Genomic DNA, 16677 nt, shown 5'->3' on the forward strand with positions numbered 1-16677 from the left:
ATGGTGAATTATCTGCAAAACGAGAAGAGGGAGTAGAAATTGTGAAATCAGACCATGACATTTGTCCTGCCTAAAATGCTCCTGTAACTTCCCCTTGCCGTGGTGGTTATCAGACTCAGAACGCTTGCAGGATAGACTCCTTCCACAGCATTTGAAGGTTACATCTTTGCAGAAGGAAGGATGTAGTCAGGATGAGAGAGGATGCTATATTAGAATATCCAAAGGGAGTGTGTGTTCAAAATGTTCAGACCATACACACAGCCTTTGAGAGTCTGGTGAATAATATACCACATACACTAGTTCACCCCAGGGAGAAAGTCCTTTCTCCACTGCCCTGGAGGAAGAAATAAAATCCTGAATTCCCTAGTTCAGTATATAACGTCCTACATAATCTGACTCCTGCCTAAATCTCCTGCTCATTTACTGCAAGCTCCTCAGTGCATTCTGTGACCAGCTATAATACATGTTCATAATTACCCCCATATACGCCATTTTCCCTCGACCTATGTGCATTTTTTTCTGCCTGGAATACTTGTCCCTTTATTTATTTATTTATTTATTAAAAATTTTTATTTATTTATCATTTATTTTTGGCTGCGTTGGGTCTTCGTTGCTGCGTGTGGGCTTTCTCTAGTTGCAGCGAGAGGGGGCTACTCTTCATTGTGGTGCACGGGCTTCTTATTGCGGTGGCTTCTCTTGTTGCGCAACACAGGCTCTAGGCACGTGGGTTTCAGTAGTTGTGGCACATGAGCTCAGTAGTTGTGGCTTGCAGGCTCTAGATTGCAGGCTCAGTAGTTGTGGCTTACGGGCTTAGTTGCTCCGTGGCATGCGGGATCTTCCCAGACCAGGGCTCGAACCCGTGTCCCCCGCATTGGCAGGCAGATTCTTAACCACTGTGCCACCAGGGAAGTCCCTGTCCCTTTTTTAGATTCTCCAAAAAAGTCCTTCTCATCTTTCAAGTCTCAAGCCTTTATCGTCTCTCTGACATACTCTTGTCTTCTCCTGGAAGCTAATTCTCACCTTCTTTGGGTCATCTCTTTATTTCCTCCATCAACTGAGATTAAGAACTGTCTTGTTTAATATTATCATTGTACCAGGCACGTAGTAGTGAACAAACCCATGTCCAGTGAATAAATGAATGCAGTACTGTTCAATGGGGATACATCTCATCTAGGTTACTCAGAAATGATAACTTAGGACTGTGAAAGAAACCGGTGTAAATCTTATTTAAAAATTAATCAATTAGCCTGTGTTTTAAAATCTAATTCAGGTAGAAGGCAAAGAGACGGCCAGCATCACAAACAAAAATAATTTAGCAGAAGCTGAAACTTTAAAAGTAAAATGTTCAGGCTATTGAAGGTAAGATGATAGCATTATAGATTCTTAAAATTAAAAGAGAAATTCAAGTTCATATAGTTCCAGGCCTAATTTCAATATTTCAGCTGAGAAAGAGGATCCTGAGAGGTGAGACCGACCCATTTCAAAGTATCTCGGCATTTTCCTTTCTGATGATCTTATGTCACGGGAGGCGATATCATGGGAAGTGATCTCTAAGGACAAGCTGGAAGTGAGAACTATTAAGCACAGCAAAATTCTAAGCAGCCCCCGAAGTCCTCTCGGACCATGGTCATCGTGCTGCAGTCCTGCCCTCCACCTCGACCACTTGCTCCTCCTTCTAAGGAATTATAACACAACAGTTTTCAATTCTACTTAAATTTCTGTTATATGACATTATTTTTATTCTCAAGTAGTTGCTCATATAAACTTTAAAAGAACTGATTTTTATATTAATGGCCCTTTTTCATAAAATGAGATAAAAATGAGCTGAGAGAGATTTTTTTTCAGAGAGAAAAGGAGTAGGAAAAGGAAGTAACGTTCCTAAATTTAGGGGCATTGTATGTGGGTCTTAATGAGCCCCTAAACGTAAGAACACTGTGTCTTTCTTCTTCATACTGAGAAGCAGGGCAGAGGGGGAGAAAGATGGGAAATCTTTGTAATGAAGCCTGGGCAGTTAGTGAGATGATTCTGGAATAGAAGACAAACCGAAAGGTTGTTAAGTCCCATGGTCAGTTCTTAGTCTTCATCTTACTTAACCTAGCAGCAGAATTTGATACAGTTGATTGCTCTCTCCTGCTGCAGATGTTTTTCTTTCCTTAGCTTGCATTCTGTCTTGTGGCTTTGGTTAGCCACAGGGCTCATCCCTTGAATGCCTTTATTTTTATGTCTCTGTGTATTCATTTGGTGAGCTCATCTAGCCTCATGGCTTTATGTATCACTAATTTGTTTTTCCAGCTCAGACTCCCCCCACAAATGTGGACTCACATTCACCTGCCTCGTTAACCTTTCCTCTTGGACTTGAACAGCATTTCAAGCTTTACATGATCCAAGCTGAGGTCCCATTCCTCCTCTCCAAACCTGCCCCTTCTGGGACCTTTTCGATCTCAGTTTATGGCAACTCTATCCTTCCAGTTGCTTAGACTCGATCCTGGTCTCCCCTCTCACAAACCCAACATCAAATCTAAGACAAATTCTGTTAATTTTACCTTCAAACAGAGCAAAATACCTGCATGTTAGATGGTGAAATGTTGTGCTCATTACTGTATCCTGAGTACCCAGAAAAGAAAGCCCCCTTGAAAGTACTCATTTACACTGACACTGAGTGGTCCAGACCTTCAGGATTGTACCCAGACTTTCTAAGCTGCATCAAAACACTTTAACAAAACCTCAAAACTCAACTTGATTTTAGTATTTTTGAATTATAGTATTCGAATTTAATATTTTTGAATTAATACTTTGAACTATTTAATATTTTTGAATTATAGGAAATGTGAAAAATTGTCTTATTTGTATGGTAATTGCATATTAAATCCTCAAATCAAGCTACAACTAAGCTGCATATAATGTATGATAGTAGAAATTCCATTTTGGAAAAATCAGAGTGTTTTGTCCCAGGACTGACACTATTTACTAGAGGTAAATCTAAGTCTAGCAGAAATAATTACATTTTTCTAGTTTCCTGACAGAATCACTAAGCTTAACTTTTATACTGGAATTGTTTGAACAAAATGGTGAATCAATTTTGAAATGTAAAAAATAAAGATCTGAATGCAAGTGGGGGGCAATACCAGGATCTCTTAATGGTAATGAATTTACACTGAAATTTTAATATTTTGGCATGGTAAGTTTTCCTTATCAAATTCATAAAATTTTTCTACAACAGGTAAGGTCAAAATGCTCTTTTTCATAATTAACTACTAACTGATGGAATGTCATGCATGAGCAACTTCAAAAAAATCAAAACGTAACTACAGGTGCACATGAAAAGATCAATTCTTTTCAGAAAGAACAGAAGAGAATACTGGATTTTCAGTAATTCAAATTTTACTTTGGTTGTCAATATAAAGCTCTATTATACAGTCTTGATTATGATGATGTTTAGTTTATATAAAACAAGATACTAAGAGTAGTGAAAGTCCCCTTGCCTTAGCACTATCAATTTAGGATATGTAAGAGGTTAGAATTAGGAAAGACTAGAAGAAAAAGACTCAAAATACTTTGAGCATCCATTAATGTAAAACCAATCTCTCTCTCTTTAAAACTCAAATGTGTGTGCGTGTGTGTCTTTTATTCTCTGACCCTCTCCTCCATAGCCTACTTATGTCTTATCTCTCTTACCAAATTTGGGCTTCTTTTCTACTTATTCTCTCTGTACAAATGGTAAACTTCTTCAGGGCTAGAATAGTGTGCCCCACTGCCCCACCCCATCTTGGCATGCATGCCCTGAGCGGTCTAGCACCACATTCTGCATATACTAAAATGTCTGCATGTATAGAATAGACAACTGAATGGGATAGTTGCTTTAATGTCCATTTTATGTCCCAGAAGTATGATACTGTTAGTAAGCCCTGTGTCTGTAGAGTGATTACTATTTTTTCAAAGAACTTCTGTAATTATGCTCTTATTTTATTCTCATAATGATATGAAGTAATGAGAGCAGTGTTATTACACAGGTGGGAACTAAGGCACAGGCATTTCAACGGTTTGCCTTAATTCACAAAGACATGGACAAATCTGAGACTAAAATACAGATTCCCTGCTTTCTTTTAATTCAGGGTTCTTTCTCTTGATGCCCTTGAAATGTCTCTCACAGTAGTGAAAATTAAGAGCTTTGTTCTAAAAAAAGAAAAAAAGAAAGGTCGACCTGCTTTCTTAAAATTCACTTTGCATCAGTTTTAATTGAATCAACCTTTAGTTAAGTTAGACAGGATATAACTGCTAACCTACATGAACAAGTCACCAGTGTTCAGCAAACCATTTAGCACATATTTGATGCGTGCTTTCTATGTGGCAAGGTCTTTACCAGACACTGGTGACGAAGTGGGAAATGTAACTGGGGGCCAGTACAGAATACTCCCCACTTTTTGCCCATTATTGGTTTAGTGTGCTTCTACAGCACTACCTTACTAAAAACTACCCTCGCGTCACTTGCCTTTGTGCTGCTGTGTGGAAACAAAATGATGGAGTGATGTCAGCAATGCAGTTTCTCCCAGGGGCCTGTGACATCAGCGCTCCTGATGGAAGGCGGTGCTAATACATTTGACTCACAGTTTCAGTTGTGTTCCAGTCTGAAAAAAACAAAAACAAAAACAAACAGAACAAAACAGAAAGCACAGCAAGAGCAAACAACCAATTATCAAAGTACTGGTAAGCATACTAAAATAAATGATTTCTTTTCTTTTCTCACATTTTTCTACTCTGTTTTATACACAGTTGAAATAAAATATGCATTAAAAAAAAAATAACAGCCCCCAAGACCAAAATAATGAACAAGTGCAGAAAGGAAGGAAGGAGGGGGAGAAAATCTGAAATATACCAAAGTATAAAAATGAAGCCAAGTGAAACATACACAGTACTGCTCCCTAAACTACAAAATAATAGGGCAGAACAAAGTGGGGTTCTCCAAGATGTGTGAATGACACCGTTTTGCCCAAGAGGCAAGCCAAAGCTGCAGTCTGATAAGGCTTTTATGGAGAATGGGCTGTATCAGAAGGGAATATGGGGTGCCAAATGGCTTTGTGGGGTGGATGGGATAGTACGGCTCATGGTAACAAGAGCTGTATTTTAAATTCTCAGTTAAAGGCCTGCAAGCCCCACACCTGTTTTCAGGAACACAGAGTACCTGTGGGCAGGTGAGAAGTGTGGTGGCAGTGGGTGCCTTAAATGTGAAGACTGGGAAGCCACATGGCTCCCTGGAAGTTCACGTACAGTGCCGCCAAGTCTCCTGTTCCCAAAATAAAAGTGGGTGGTTCCAGGGACAGTCCCTTTAACACTGTGCTGCAACCATTTCAACCTCAGGCTCCTCGTATCAGTTGCTAAAATTATCAACTTGACACAGGACATGCACTTCTTGCTATATATATATAAAAGGGACACCTATTTGGATGTCGGTAACGTTACATGTACCTTCCTCAGAACAGCGGTAGTATTCAGTAGTCGTTCACTGCTTGATCACATCCTCACTGAAACTCACCCTCACCTATAAACCACGGGGACACTGTTCAAAAATCCAATTCACTTTGTTTCCATTTGAGAAAACCAGCAGGAAAAGCCAATTTCCAAAACAGGCAAATGTGGAAGTGATTATTAGCATTATGAATAGGTCATTCTCTTAAATGTTTGAATTACTCAAAGCCTGCTTTACTGTGTGTGTATAGATGATTAGCTACTTGAGGAATAGATCTCATTAAAATGGTGAGTGCCATGGTCATTGTATTATTATTATTTTTATTACGGTTATGATTATTATTACTCCCATATTACAGATGAATAAACTGAGTCTCAGAAATTTTAAATAGCAAATCTAAGGTGACAGAGAGAGTAAGTGGTGAGGCAAGACTTGCTCATAGGTCTATGTCATCAGTAGCATATTTTCATTTATTTACCACACCGTTTCTCTTTTTTGTTCTTTCTATTATTTTAAATATTGTATGATATAAGTAGATCTATAATAACTATTATATAAATGGATAAAACAGGCATAAATTTATTCACATAAGAGCAGAAATGTCCCTGAAATGTACCAAACTACATTTTCAAATGTCGGGTATAGGTTTTTTTCATAAATTGAATTATACTCTAAACCTTCATACAAATTTTTAATATTATAAGTTACAAAGCTATAAAAATTAGTTTCACAATGTTGCTTGCTTTTTATAAGAATTCTTTGTTGAAAAATTCCAAATCAGATTAATAATTATAAAATGTGCACAATGTTCTAGCCTTCAACCTTAACTATTTCAAGACACAGTTAATGGTGGTATAAATACAAAATATTTCTTGGGGTTTGCTCCACGGATGACAGAAATACAGCCTCTTTTATCACAAAGAGGAGGTAGAACCTCTGAATTCACATTTATGGTTTCCACATTTTGAAATAAAACTGGTAAATTCACTACAATCCATGTGTTTATTCATTAACACTAAGTACAGAGGATGAATCAGAGAGATAAGAAGAAAAATAAAAGCATATAGTACTCCAGGAAGCCTAGGGAGTAGAGAGTTCCAGGAAAAAAAGGGAGGGATCAATGGCAGCAAATCCAACAGAGGGCCTGAAAAATAAGAAATGGAAAGTGGCCATCAACCTTAGACACTAGGAGGTCAGTGAGACCCTTGAGAAGAGTTATTTTAATGGAGCTGTGGGGATGGAAGCCAGATGGCTTTGTGAATGCTGACAGTGGCCGAGTTAATCCAGGGATACCCATGTCAAAACAAATTTAAGGCAGATTATTTTCATTAGAAAATCAGTAAGACACTAAACTTTATTTTTTAAAAGAAAACAAACAACCCTTCCCAATTAAAATACTAATTTTCTGCTTGCTTTACCTCTGCTGCTCACTTTAGACTCTATGTTTTATAACTTGACCTAAAAAGTCTTGATCAGATTAGATATCACTGAATGTCATATCCCCATCTGTGTATCAGACTGGCAGGTATGACATGCAAATCAAATGAAAAACAGTAAATTCCTACAACAAGAAGATCATATTTAATGAGATTTGACATGAGTCTAAAAGACGAAGAATGAGAAAGAGTGTGTGTTAAAACTGACTAAAAGTGGATTTGGATCTGCAGATGCAGACTCACAGATTTGTCTCTTGAACAACTGATTTTAAAATATTTTTAAATTCTACTTAAGTGGTTTTGCTTTGTTCCTTCAGCAAAGACCCTCATAGCAGCTGGGTTGGCAGATCATTTGTTTTCATGAGAGCTCTTTGAACCAATCAGGACCCAGATAATCTTATTACACCTCTGTGGCCATGTGTTTCTTGTGATGAGGGTCCAGAGAAATCTCACTTTACTATGTGCCAGGAATCGTTCATATTTCAGTTGTACAAGGTCAGATCTTAATTTAGCCACCAACTGGGTACTTAATTTTAGATACACAGAGGAACACATTGGCTCCAAGACACTTCCTCTGACTTAGAAAGGCAAAGTCCTGGATAAGAATGACAAGATGATAATTCCAAAAGGTGAGAGATTATGAAATATTTTATCTGTTCCTCACCAACTAGCTTCAGTAGTCTAGTATTGGGAATATTTTGAAGAGATGGAAACACGTATTGTGATAGCTTCTCATTACTTTCTTTACCATTGATCACCTGTCTAGGGCCTTTTTAATTACAGAATAAAGCCAGGGTTGTTTCATTCGTTTACAGAATATTAACTCAATTGCATAGTTATTAAGCTTAATAAAAAATAGTATCATGAGAAAAACAGATCAAGAATGAATATGCTCATAGAAAGTGTCAGCATAGACACTATGGAATGTCTTAGCTAGCCCTGGTTTCTGAGAAAAAAATTAAATGATTTTTGTGAATAATTAAATTTTTATCAAGGTGTTTTTAAATCACTTATAACAAAAGATGGATGCTTAATATTCAGATCGAAAGAATTCCTTTAACTTCTTTTAGGTCAGATGGAAAAAAAAGGATCTCAGTAGAATTGGAAGTTCGCTTCTGGAAATTAAATCATAGAGTCTTGAGGTTGGAAAGTCCTTAGAATTTATTTGAGACCATCACCCATCTGGCTCTTAAATGAATAGATAACTTCTAAGGAACATTCTACATCTAAAATGAAATGATTTCTATGAAATAGCAGTAATGTGGACGAGGAAGTTCTAACACTGCTTTGTGCTGAGAACATTATTATTGTCATAAAATATCATGATTCTACACTTTGTTGTTTTTATCGGAATACCTTGTTTTGAAATGAAAATCTACCTAAAATATTTATATTTTCACTAGAGTTGTTTGATAGGTTTGCTAGTTATTTGCTTAAACTCTTTTTTAAAAAAATTTATTTATTTATGGCTGTGTTGAGTCTTCGTTTCTGTGCGAGGGCTTTCTCTAGCTGCGGCAAGCGGGGGCCACTCTTCATCGCGGTGCGCGGGCCTCTCACTATCGCGGCCTCTCTTGTTGCGGAGCACAGGCTCCAGATGCGCAGGCTCCGTAATTGTGGCTCACGGGCCCAGTTGCTCCGTGGCATGTGGGAGCCTCCCAGACCAGGGCTCGAACCCGTGTCCCCTGCATTGGCAGGCAGATTCTCAACCACTGCTCCACCAGGGAAGCCCTTAAACTCTTTTAAAAACTTTTTTCTGAGGCTTATGAATATTTGGATTATAAAATGAGACCCTTTTGTATTAATTCCGTCAGAGTAGCTGAGTCATGAGTTACAGTACAGCGGTCAAGCTGTGTGACCTCTAATGTCAAATGACTGGGTTTGTATCTACATCTCTGCCACTCACTAGATATACAGGCTTGGACAAATTACCTAACCATTGTGTTCCTCAGTTTCCTCATCTGTAAAATGGGGGGGAAGTGTGTCATAGAAATTACATGACATAAAATATTTAACATACTTAGCTTAATGCATTTCACAGGTAGGCACTTAATATATATTGCTTATAATAAGTATTAAATTCAATAAGACAAATATTTATTGAGGACCTGCTGTGTGCTTGACTCTCTGCTAAACCTTTGAAGGCAGGGGAGTTATTGGTGTTGTTTCTGGGGAAAAGTGTAGAATGCATTATTTAAAGGCAGTAAACTCCTTGGTGCATGAATCCTATTGCCTTGTGTCTAGCAATGTGCCTGGAATATAGCAGACACTGAATACATATTTTTGAATGAACGAATAGGATGGTCTGAAAATCCTCAGGAAAAATAATAATAATTACTGAGAAGTGGTGAGTCAACGCTCCTCCTTTGTCTTTTTGACTTAGTAGAGAAGAGGAATGTAGTAGATATTATGCATCTGTATTTCAACAAGATATTTGACAGTATCTCTTGATGATGGTCTTGTTATCATAAAGGAGACATTAATAGTAGATGGTGGTGTTTTGGGAGGATTTGTAACTGCATAAACAGCTTTTCTTGAAGGGTGCTAAATAATAGATCAATGTCAACCTGAAGGCCTCTGTCCTGCGCCAATTTCTGTTCAACATTTGCATTATTAATGGAGCAGGTAGACATATAGAAGACATGCAAATAGAACAATATTTGGAGGGATAGAAAATGCATTATCTCTTAGCAGACTGAAATAAAGGTCAAATCTAAAAGAAAGAAAGAAACACAATAGGATTAAATAAAGAGTCCTACACAGAATTGTACAGTAGTAATGTGGGGGGGAAATATGACTTGTAGAATTTAGGGCAACAGAGGTCCAAATCAAGTCTGTAGTATAATAGCCCCAAACTTGTCTGAACTTGGGCTAAATTAACAGATCTTCAGTGTCTAGCAAAAGGGAGGTGGTCACACCTGCTTACTGTTGTGTTGGTCTGACTACAGCTGTTGTACTGCCATCAGAGCCCATGGTCCAGAGCCACTTTTAGAAAGAGATGGATAAACGAGTGTGTTTACAAGAAAGCAATCAACATGGTGGAGGAAGGTGAACCCACATCATAGGAAGAACAGTTGTCCAGGTCTGGGCGGAGAAGCCTCAGTGGAGACCTGACAGCCTTCCTGAGAGATGTTTAAAGGGCTCTCGTGTGGCAGAGGAGCACATTTTCTCAACGTGGTCCTGAGGAATAGAACTAGGATTATAGAATACTTATTCGAGGAGATGGATTCAACTTAAATGTACTTCCTAATTGTTAAAGCTGGCCATAGATGAAGGGCTGTGTGGGATATAGTAAACTTCCTGTCACTTTGCTGTTCAAGCTGAGGCTGGATAATTACTTGTTGGGCATCTTGGAAATGGAATTTACAAGTGGCGCTACCTAATGCTCTTCAACTCTGAAATCAGGTGATTCTAGAGAAAAGGAAGGAGAAGGAAATAAGGAGTGTGTCAGCATACCTGTTCAAGAGTGAGGACTAGAGCTAAAACCACCAGACAATCCCTAGACTTCTACTTCCTCGTTCCAGAGGGATTCAGTCACAGAATAATAACAGGTAATGTTTGTTGACTACTTGCAACACGTCAGACACAGCTAATAAGGCAGCTAAGCTGGGAGGGCAAATTCAACTACTGCCTCCAGCAGAAAAAAATCAGTGGCCTGTGTATAATTTCAGAATAATGTATGAAGAAATGCAATGGCTCATTATTGAGTTTTTAATGGAAAAAGATTTGACAAGCGCCAAACAGGAATGTCTGCCCTGTTCAGATGAAACAAATATTTCAGGAACAAATATTTTTAGAGGGAGAATATATGTATATCTCTATATGTGTTTGTAAATGTATACATGTACAAATACACATAAGCATATGTATATGAACAATACTTTTTAAGGTCTAGAGATATTTAATTTTTATTGTAGCTAATTAATGTAGTCAGAACTTTTTTACTCACCCTACAATTCAACTGTGTAAATAAAAGGCAGCTATTTTATAATCTATAATGGGCTTCGTCTTCCTCGGAGCTGCCACTCACTAATTAGTGGAAACTAAATTTGGTCTCATGCAGACAGACACAATAACTTAGGTAAGGAAGGCTTTGCTTAGATCAGGTAAACAGATCAGTCTTTCATATTTCTGCTCCTCCCCAAACCAAGACACTCTCTCCACCAGGGTTCACCTGCTTTACTATAAATGTGGGTACTTTCCTCTCTTCTCAATGTCACCAAGGTTTGGCCTGCCAGGAGGTGACCTATCTCACCACCTGTAAGGCTCAGCCTGTGAACCAGATACCAGGCCAGTTTTCTGGAAGACTTTGTAAGCTTTGGCTCTATAAAATCAATCTTAGTTCCCTCAAAGTGTCTGGTCATATCTGATTAAATGAACCTCATTCTCGTATATGACACTTATCTATGGCATTAAATATTCTTCAAGGATATGAATTTTAATAACTATATAGTTATCCATAGCTTGGGTGCACAATAATATCTTCTACAAATTCCCTCTTGTTGGACATTTGATAGTGTTTCTAATGTTTTGGCAGTTTACATATGACAGAGGTGAACATTTTCACATACAAATCTTTTTCCACATCTCTGAATTTCTATATGATAGATTCCTACATTTAGAATTACAGACAAAAGGATAAGTCTTTAAAAGAATCATGTCATCATACCAGCTTGTGATAAGGTCATGTCTGTGAATAATTTGTCTTTTCATGGGCCATGTCTGCTCTATTCTTTTCCATTCTCTTGTTTATATTCCCCTAGAAATCCACATAGTTGTGAACCTAAAGCTCCTTCCTATTCTATGTGAGTGTCATTTTCAAAAACTAGCATACGTCTTCAGCCATCTCTGTCACAATTGAAATTGCCTTGGAAATCAATAGGAGGGAGTAAAAATGTCTAATTTTGTAATATGAAACTAGAGATAAGCAAAACTAGTATGACAGGTTTTTTTTTTTTTAATTAATTAATTTATTTATTTTTGGCTGTGTTGGGTCTTCGTTTCCGTGAGGGCTTTCTCTAGTTGCGGAAAGCAGGGGCCACTCTTCATCACGGTGCGCGGGTCTCTCACTATCGCGGCCTCTCCTGTTGCGGAGCACAGGCTCCAGACGCACAGGCTCAGTAGATGTGACTTACGGGCCTAGTTGCTCCGTGGCATGTGGGATCTTCCCAGACCAGGGCTCGAACCCATGTCCCCTGCATTAGCAGGCAGATTCTCAACAACTGCGCCACCAGGGAAGCCCAGTATGACAGGTTTTATCACTAATGTTTTTACTTAGAAATTAAGCCTCAGTTAGTGCAGCCCCAAAATTGGATGTGAACTTGGCAAAAACATACATATGACGTGGAGGAAAAACACAAGGTTAATCTATTCTTTTGCTAATTTTAAGAGTAGAATATATTTGATCATTCAATTATTTATTTATTCAGCAAATACATAGTGAATTCTTATTACATACCAGATATCATACTTCGTGTCTAGAGAACAATATGTCCACTTCACCTTTTTATATCCTTTCTAAAATGTTGAGTTGTATCTTTTTGAGGCAACATAAAAGTAGCATTCATTTTCTGGACTAACATTGTGTGTGTGTGTGTGTGTGTGTGTGTGTGTGGTTTATCAGAACTAGTTGTGCTGTTAAGGAATCTGCTATTTCAACTGGTCTAGTTCTCCTTGTCATTCACAGGATTTCTCTCTAATAGAAAAGGCAAATACCACGAAGAGGGAATTGCTGTAACTTATTACTTGTAAATAGAAGTTACCTTTGTCTGTGCGTTGGAACCCAATTCTGACAGTTTTATGTCCCTCTGAAATCTCTTGGGGAATAGTTGCTGAAATCAGCCTAATAAAGCCATTTATCTGATTTGCCACTTTGTGCTACAGGATTCTGAAAAAGCAAAAGTGTGTAGCCACCAAATAAAAAACAAAGTTGTAACAACATTTTATTTATTTTGATTTCCATATGTCTTCAGTATTACACAGATGAAGGTCAAAACGAAGAAAAATGAGAATGAATATTGTTTTGTATATGAAAACTGCCTTTTTCTAATAAAACCAAAATGTGAAAATGCCTTTTAACTAAAGCTACTCCTCTCATAGGACAAATCCTGATGATTTTCTCTGGGACTTCTAATAGATAAGCTCCTCGCTCCAGAACCATTGCACTTTCAAGGTAAAAGAAAATTTCCTCAGAATATCAGCATCCCCAGTTCCACACAGCAGAACCTGCACCTCTTTCAGAACCTCAGAGTGTTTATTTTGGGGCTGGCCCTGTATAAAGAACACCAAATTTTACTGTATTGCCCTTTTCTTATCCCCTCCTGTCACCTTCCACTAGATTCAGTCTTAGACCTTCTACCATCTTCCCCACCCCATGCCACCCTCGGCAAATATTCCAAGAGATCCTGGTCCTACATGGGGGGCCAGTATGGTGTTACTGGCATTTTAAAAGGGACACTGGAAAATGGAACAATAAGCCCCAAAGGACAGACTCTCTCACTGATGTAACAGAATTACACTAATGTGACAGGTGCTGAGGTAGGGTGATATTTATGAACACAAAGTCCTTCCTTGCATCATGGAAGCACCTGCCCACTCCGGGAACTCTTAAGACCAGCCCCGTTTAGAACCCGCAGAGATGGTTTCAATTTTTTATGCCTAAGACAGAGCATGTGAGTGAGTGATGTAAACAGGCAACCCTTGAGACCAGCCCCGTTTAGAACCCACAGAGATGGTTTCAATTTTTTATGTCTAAGACAGAGCATGTGAGTGAGTGATGTAAACAAACTTGGATGTAATTGGAAGCAAGCCAACCAAGCAATTCACCGGGAACAAAGTTATACTGGCCCTGGTCCAGGGAGAAGGAGGACATTGGTCCCATGCTTTAGGAGCTCCCAGGTTTCAAGGGGAAGTCTGAGGGGCCTCACAAGCTTATCAACAGTATTGTGGCAGCCTGGATTGTGGATTGAGGGGAGTTTAGAGAATTCAGTGCCGAGAGGCACCATGTACCCATGTTCACCCCTGCATCATACCTGCAACATCGTCCCAACCCCTTGGCCACTTCAGTCAGGCACAAACTGGAATGTTGATCCAATTTTTTAGGCAGTAATGTTTAGATTCCAAGACAAAAAATATAGAATAAAAGCAAGCTTACGATACCTCAGACCACCCTAAGCAACACACATCTTTATTGCACAGAGCTGACGATAAAGACTGATGTGTCCCTGGAAGCTATTTTTTATTTTTGGAAGTTATTGTCATCAAGAGCTGGCTGTTAAGAGCAAGATGAGAATGTTTTCTTTTAAGTACAACAGACTGTGGGCTGTTTTCCTGCAGCTTCGGAAAGACATTAAAAATGAAGTTACCGTACTCTATCCAGACCCTACTTAGCAGCTCTGTGACACTGGGTGGGTCTCTCAACCTCTTGAAGCCTAAGTTTCCACTTATGCACAATAAATCTCTAATACCTACAAAGTAGAATTGGAGGATTTAAAGCAAGGCAGTGTACGCAAAGTGCTTTGCATGGTGCTTGAAACAGAGCAAGCACTCAATAACTTACGGCTATTATCATAATCACCATTTTTACTATTACCAAAGTCATTCTAAAACTTACAGGATCACCAAATCCTTTTCCCACTCTCTTACTCTAGGATTTTACTCAGCCCATCTGAAAGTAAACTAAAAATTCTTGATATCTGAATAATACATTTAGCATTTGGAAATCCTTAATTTAGTGGTTCTTTTCCTGGGGTACATGAAAGGGCTTCAGAGGATCCATGAATTCCCTAAAATTTTATGCAGAATTTTGAGTGGGCATGCATCCCTCCAGAGAGAGAATCCACGGCTTTCATCAAACGTGTTCCTGACTCGAAGCAAGGTTAACCAGTGCCTGAACTGAAAAGGCTAACTTTCCAATGATAGTCCCAATTATTTTGTAAATCAGCTACTTATGGAGAATACATAAATCTCACTAATGGGCTTATCCAGAAAAAGATTGACAAATGATTATCTAGAAGAGGTCAATTAATTATCTAGACTGAGAAGTGGGGTTTTTGTGAATAGGTCTTAAATGATGTCAAAATATTATTTGGCCTTTCCTCAGACTCCTGGTTGGTGCTTTATTTAAATAACTTTAAAGAAAGGCTGGCAGTAGACAGATATATCTCCTTTTGCCCTTCTCATTGCATCTTGATGTCTCTGGTTCTGTTCCAATGATGCTCCCTTGATTGTCTGTCTGACACCTTAGAGGACCTGCACACAGGTCTTCAGTTCATCCCAAGCTTTCAGGAAAATGTTGGAGACAGTTTATTTTAGATGGGGGATGTTCCATGAAGTAGCAAGACTTTCCTCACCATTTAGATCCTGCTGTTGCTAGGGATACAAAATAGTTAAGAGTCTTAGATAACATCCTACTGGATGGTAGTTAAAAGGACATTAAAAAAAAAAAAACTTTCCACAGAACAACTCAGTTCTCTAAGGAGTCTGTGGTGTCTCACGTACTGGAAGCCCAAATTTCAAACAGGTTTAGAGTTAAGCTGGTGACTTAAATAGGCGAAAGTCTCTGGATCCCATTACTAATCCTGGAGCCATGCAATCCCCCCATCTCCACAGTGACATTAGTGAGAAAGGCGACGGGCGATACCACACTGCTAACTTCATCATCTAATCATGCTGCCGGAAGGGACCCAGGACTTGTCTGCCAGTAATGAGTCAACAACTTTTTTCCAGTGATCACTGAGAATGGCACTTTCCTATAGTTGATTAGGAGTGGAATTAGAGAGAAAAGATATAAAGGACAAAGAAAGTAAGGGTTTTTTTTTTTTTCCCTCAGAAAACTTATAGTCCAAGTGAGAATACAAAACATGAAAATGTGAAGAACTTGCAAAGCTAATACAAAATGAGTGTAAATCCAGATGTTGGAAAAATACTATATAAGAGGAGATATTCATGGATGAAGAGGTCCAGAGAGGAGCTGAAGAATTTCAGCAAGGGCTTCCTTCCAAAGGAGGAATGCTGGAGCCGGGCTTGAGGCCATGCGGACCATGAGTTGGAACAGCTGGGAGGGCCTTGTGAATGAAGAGGAATAAGATGTAAAAGCACAGATGGGAGAAAAATGAAGCCAGACACAGAGTGGGCAATCAGATTCGTTTAGTTGGAAGAAAGATTCCATACTTGAGGAAAATGGTCAACTCTAAGAATAAAGCAGAACCTAGATTATGTTAGGTTCACTTATTAGCTCATTCATGCATTCATTCATTCAACACCCATTTATAGTCCACATACCTTAAGATGGTACTTCTCTTGGCTCTGAAAGTAGACTAATTCTCTGCTCTTATTGGGTTACGTTCTTGGAGAAGCTAGACAATGAACAGATAAACAATAGATTTTTAAAAATACCACTTGAGTCTATTTGGTGAATAAGGTCCCTAGGGCACGTGTCAGACTTTTGAGGTTGCTGAGATACCATGGCTTTCTTTCTGAAGGAGAGTAACCAAATCCTGAGGCCCTTCCACTTTGGGAAAAGATTGGAAGACTGGACGGTAAAAGGTGTCATGTCCATCTCTCCTCATTTATTATCCAAAACACTAAATAATCCGGCCTCTTTTTGTTTAATTTTCTGGTGTTAAAAAATTCTCAGCTGAGTTCAGGAATCCCACAGGCTATAAGCGCTTTGGTGCAGATGAAGAAAAGATGCTGCTTCCTCGGGGAAGCACCCTGCCAGCGTGCACAGCTCGAGCAGGGGCGATTTGGCTGGATTTCATCAACCAGGAACACTTGTGT

General features: G+C 38.8%; 1 protein-coding gene across 5 annotated transcripts in view; it reads left to right on the top strand.

Moving 5' to 3' along the window:
- The first annotated feature begins 5575 nt into the window (after nucleotides 1-5575).
- Nucleotides 5576-16677, top strand: part of ASB15 (ankyrin repeat and SOCS box containing 15) — a 33737-nt gene continuing 22635 nt past the window's right edge. The window contains exons 1-3 of one of the 5 annotated variants that reach the window (XM_082472355.1): nucleotides 5584-7529; nucleotides 10303-10448; nucleotides 12997-13069. The gene's annotated coding sequence lies outside the window, so the exon portion shown is untranslated. Of the gene's footprint in view, nucleotides 7530-10302; nucleotides 10449-12996; nucleotides 13070-16677 lie in introns of all 5 variants that reach the window. The other 4 variants (XM_082472357.1, XM_082472358.1, XM_082472354.1 and 1 more) reach the window with 4 other exon arrangements.

The sequence above is a fragment of the Balaenoptera physalus genome, assembly GCF_965194825.1.
Source record: "Balaenoptera physalus genome assembly, chromosome: 8".
NCBI classification, from domain to species: domain Eukaryota; kingdom Metazoa; phylum Chordata; class Mammalia; order Artiodactyla; family Balaenopteridae; genus Balaenoptera; species Balaenoptera physalus.